The sequence below is a fragment of the Oncorhynchus mykiss genome, chromosome 8, assembly GCF_057628025.1.
Source record: "Oncorhynchus mykiss isolate SJ-2025 chromosome 8, ASM5762802v1, whole genome shotgun sequence".
NCBI lineage: Eukaryota > Metazoa > Chordata > Actinopteri > Salmoniformes > Salmonidae > Oncorhynchus > Oncorhynchus mykiss.
This window is the reverse complement of record NC_143029.1, coordinates 9,360,458-9,366,045: the sequence shown is the minus strand read 5'-3', so window position 1 is coordinate 9,366,045 and position 5,588 is coordinate 9,360,458.

Here is a 5,588-nt window from a genome sequence, read left to right as displayed (position 1 = left end):
GTTGAAGTGACTCTGCATATAATGATAAACAAACAGAGTAGCAGCAGCGTAAAAAGAGGGATTGTGGGGTAGCCATTTGATTACCTGTTCAGGAGTCTTAATGCTTCGGGGTAAAAACTGTTGAGAAGCCTTTTTGTCCTAGACTTGGCACTCCGGTACCACTTACCATGTGGTAGTAGATAGAACAGTCTATGACTGGGGTCTTTGACATACCTAAGGGAACATTTTGACGCTTGCCATATGGTTCTTGAGAAAGTCCATATTGCGAATGTACGGTTCCTTACTAGACGTCCGAAAACATTTGTAAAATTTGCGGACGGCGTCGGGCCGTGCGGCAGGGCCGGAACTACCAGGAAGTCATCAAACGAACTCTCTCGGACATTCGGTTTCAGTTTTATAAAATATTCAAATTTTGGTCATTTTTCCGCTGTCCCAGTAAATCCCACAAGAGGGCGAATGGAATCATAATGCAAATGTACAAAACATCACGAATCACGACGTGGCCTTATCTCCTAAACGGAAAAGACTTCGAAGACGAAACTTGGTGAGCATAGGTTTGGCATAATGGGCAGTTGGCCCCGAACAAGATGGCGTCTAGGCCTCAACGGTTTTTGAGTTATGGCCATTTTTCTGGGATTAAAGGTCCAAAATGAAAATAGAGCAATCATTTTTCCGCTTCACGTCAAAGTAAAGGAACCTACGGTGTCTATAAAAAAAGAACCAGCCATTTATCTATCGTCATTTAAGAGAAATCGTACAATGTCAAATTGGTGATGTTCAAAAATATATATAAATATTTTTAAACAGTTACAGATCCAGTTGCAGCGTGTTCATACAAATCTTTTAAAGTGTGCTTCGGAGCTCTGCGAGATATCTGTGATTTTCTGAAATAACACACACTCACTAAACCCTCCATAAATAAGTCAGTTCTTAACGTAAAGACTTAAAACTAAAAATTCTGTAATTGCCTACCCCAAGGAGGATATGTGTTCACTTTCAGCTTCCTGTGCCAACCGGAAGAGCCTTAAGATGGTGTCATAGGTGCTGTTTCGAAGGGTTAAAAAGTTCAGATCTTTCAAAACTTCATATGTGTGATTAGGCAACCCCCATGAACTGTAAATCAGTCATTTTTGCCAACAGATGTCAAAGAAAAGCTCTCTCACACACACACACACACACACACACACACACACAGCAAGGATGGAGTGACAAAGTGCGGTGCTTAAAGACACTCAGAGCCTGCAATGGCATTACCATAATCTCTAGGCTGTGCCGAGTTCAACGAGATGCCCCACTTGACCGTAGCTCGCTCGGTCTAAGCGCAGCGACCATGAGAAAAAGTAGGCCCATAATGAAGCCTGGCCCTAATTTTCATTTGCTTTTGGGTGACAGTGGGAGAACCTTTAGGGTGAGAAGCACAATTTGACCTCAGGAACGTTCCTGAGGTCCTCCCGATCTGTGCAAACCTTGACCGTGTGGCATTAACCCTTAACAGTTAAAATAAGTTGTTTACCTGTGTTGATTCTAAGCTTCCTGGAGCAACCGGAAGTGGTTAACTTCTTGTAACTCTGGGGGCGGTATTTCATTATTGGATAAAAAAACGTTCCCGTTTTAAGCGCGATATTTTGTCATGAACAGCTTTGGAAAGAAAACACCCTGACGTTTCCAAAACTGCAAAGATATTGTCTGTGAGTGCCACAGAACTGATGCTACAGGCGAAACCAAGATGAAATTTCAAACAGGAAGTGCCCCAGATTTTGAAGGCGCTGTGTTCCAATGACTCCTTATATGGCTGTTAATGAGCGAATGAGCTTAGACTTTCTGTCGTTTCCCCATAGTGTCTGCAGCATTGTGACGTATTTGTAGGCATATCATTGGAAGATTGACCATTTTACACTACATCTACCAGGTGCTCGCTTGGTGTCCTCCGTCGCAATTATTGCGTAATCTCCAGCTGCGTGTATTTTTCCGTTTACTTCCGAGGAGAAACCCAACTACCACGAATGATTTATCATCGAATAGATATGTGAAAAACACATAGGATTGATTATAAACAACGTTTGCCATGTTTCTGTCGATATTATGGAGTTAATTTGGTAAAAAGTTTGGCGTTGTAGAGACTGCATTTTCAGATTTTTTCTTAGCCAAACGTGATGAACAAAACAGAGCAATTTCTCCTACACAAATAATATTTTTGGAAAAAATGAACATTTGCTATCTAACTGAGAGTCTCGTCATTGAAAACATCCGAAGTTCTTCAAAGGTAAATTATTTTATTTGAATGCTTTTCTTGTTTTTGTGAAAATGTTGCCTGCTGAATGCTAGGCTTAATGCTATGCTAGGCTATCAATACTCGTACACAAATGCTTGTGTAGCTATGGTTGAAAAGCATATTTTGAAAATCTGAGATGACAGTGTTGTTAACAAAAGGCTAAGCTTGTGAGTGAATATATTTAATTTGCGATTTTTTATGAATAGTTAACGTTGCGTTATGGTAATGAGCTTGAGGCTATGGTTACGCTCCCGGATACGGGTTTGCTCGACGCTAGAGGTTAAAATCACCCCAAAAGTGTTTTTCCATACCCAACCTGCAGTTTGATAGAAATAGTGCATTCAACCCTGTGTAAATCGGTCAGTTCTTAACGTAAACACTTAAAACTCAGGATTCTGTAAAAACATACCCCAATGAGGATATGTGTTTACTTATAGCTTCCTGTGCCAACCGGAAGTGCCATAATTGATGTCACAGGGGCTGTTTCGAAGGGTTAAAAAAGTTAGATCTTTCTAAAACTTCACATGTGCGATTAGGTGCGATTGTCATCTACAGAATTGCTTCCAACACTCTACTCAGCAAACTGGATGCAGTTTATCACAGTGCCATCCGTTTTGTCACTAAAGCACCTTATACCACCCACCACTGCGACTTGTATGCTCTAGTCGGCTGGCCCTCGCTACATATTCGTCGCCAGACCCACTGGCTCCAGGTCATCTACAAGTCCATGCTAGGTAAAGCTCCGCCTTATCTCAGTTCACTGGTTACGATGGCAACACCCATCCGTAGCACGCGCTCCAGCAGGTGTATCTCACTGATCATCCCTAAAGCCAACACCTCATTTGGCCGCCTTTCGTTCCAGTTCTCTGCTGGCTGTGACTGGAACGAATTGCAAAAATCGCTGAAGTTGGAGACTTTTATCTCCCTCACCAACTTCAAACATCTGCTATCTGAGCAGCTAACCGATCGCTGCAGCTGTACATAGTCTATTGGTAAATAGCCCAACCATTTTCACCTACCTCATCCCCATACTGTTTTTATTTATTTATTTTTCTGCTCTTTTGCACACCAATATCTCTACCTGTACATGACCATCTGATCATTTATCACTCCAGTGTTAATCTGCATAATTGTAATTATTCGCCTACCTTCTCATGCCTTTTGCACACAATGTATATAGACTCCCCTTTTTTCTACTGTGTTATTGACTTGTTAATTGTTTACTCCATGTGTAACTCTGTGTTGTCTGTTCACACTGCTATGCCTTATCTTGGCCAGGTCGCAGTTGCAAATGAGAACTTGTTCTCAACTAGCCTACCTGGTTAAATAAAGGTGAAATAAAAATAAAATAAAGGCAACCCTCATGAACTGTAAATCAGTCATGTCTCCCATTAAATTTCCCAAAAAACTATATCACACACACACACACAGCTTGGAAGGAGGGACAGATTGGGGTGCGTAGAGACAGACAGTGCCTGCAATAGTTAACTTTGTTCAAACTATTAAAGAACCGTCAGACCTAGAGTTCTGAAACTTTAGAAACCTGTTCTAGAGCTCAGGTCGATAGTGCGTGGTGAGTTATGTGGCTCTATAAGGTTCTCGGACTGAGAAACAGCCTCGTACATTTGCAATAACTTCGCAAGACTAGTCGCAAGACTAGGTGCATTGCGACCGCCTCGGCCCATATAGACGGACCCCAACGTTTCTGTCCGATAGCTCATTCACGGACCCCGTAGCAAGTCATGGAAAAAAGTGGATTTTCAGCACCAATTAAGGTCTTGCTCGGGCACCAAATGACATATCGAGCCGAAACTTGGGATTCGGGGTCGCCTCAGGTAGGCCTACACATAATGTCAGAACTGGACCCGCAGCTAAAACGTAACTACGTGTTTTACGTTTTTATTATGGTTTGAACAGAAGGTGTTGTGAATTGTAGGCCAGCTCTGAAGTATGTGATAGTTGGCTTCTAAACGAGTTGGAAAAAGTGGGTGTGGTGTCAGTTTGTATCAGTTTGGTGCCAGAATGATATCTAATTGACTGAGGAACGGTGACTTGTCGGTGACTTTCGTCCATTTGCAATATGTTTAAACAGTGAGGTACCATCACCAAAGTGACATTCTGAAATCAACCCCAACGAGCGATGGAGAGGAACCAGAATCACTGCCCAGACATCCCGAGTTCATCGGGCCAGTCAATTTAGCTTTTCTGCAGGATTTTTGAGCAGGACAAATTCTTGATGGTAAATGCCCATTGAAACATATTGCAAATGCACGTGCATTTGCAATATGATTCAACAGTGAAAAAACATCACCAAATGGACATGATGAAATTAACACAACGAGCGATGGAGAGGAACCACTATCACTGCCCGGCCATCCCGAGTTAATCAGGCCAGTCAGTATTTTTGAGCATGTCAAATTCGTGATGGTACATGGCAAATTGACATAACATCCTGATTGGCATTTTCAAATCTTTCATATTGCATTTGGACATTTCTTATGGCATTTGGCCAAAAAAAAGTGACTTTTGACTTCCTATGAAATAATATTGCAAATGGACAAAACATATTTACCTTATGCACAAGTAAAAAAATATATATGATAATAAAATTTGACAAAAGTATATTCATACAGTTCTTACACATGATTATTTGACAACAAAAAAAATCGAAAGCATTTCGAAAAATGGTCCAGAAAGCACTTTAAGGGTGTGGTAAGTTTTTTCAACATTTTTGCTATTTTGGACTTTTCACTTTTGACTTCCTGTGAAATCATATTGCAAATGGACAAAACATATGCCTTATGCACAAGTTAAAACATATTTAAAAATAATGATAATAAAATTGGACAAAAGTACATTCATACAGTTCTTACACATGTGTAATTGAATTTTTCAAAAGTTTTTCAAAATGTTACTTTTGGATGTTGACTTGTGTTACATTTGCAATATGAAAAGCCGTGGTGGAGCGCACTCGCCATCTGTTGGATTTTTAAAGTGTTACACTTGGCATTTGCCATATGGCATTTACAATCAACTTTGAATGAAATGACACCAAATTGAATGGTATTGGACACCGTGTATATGGTTTGTCCAGAGCCAATGACTTCCCATTAATTTTTGTACATTTCAGGGGGGTGTTCCCTTACAGGTACTAACTTCCCCTACATATTTCCCATAAGTACTGTACCGGGACAAACAGTAATAGTCTCCTCCTGCCACTGTAAAGTGAGGAAGCCTCGATTTAAGGGGAACCTGTGGATATAAAAAGTGTAGATCAATGCAACTGTCATTATCTGGCATTCCTGCTTTCATGCAC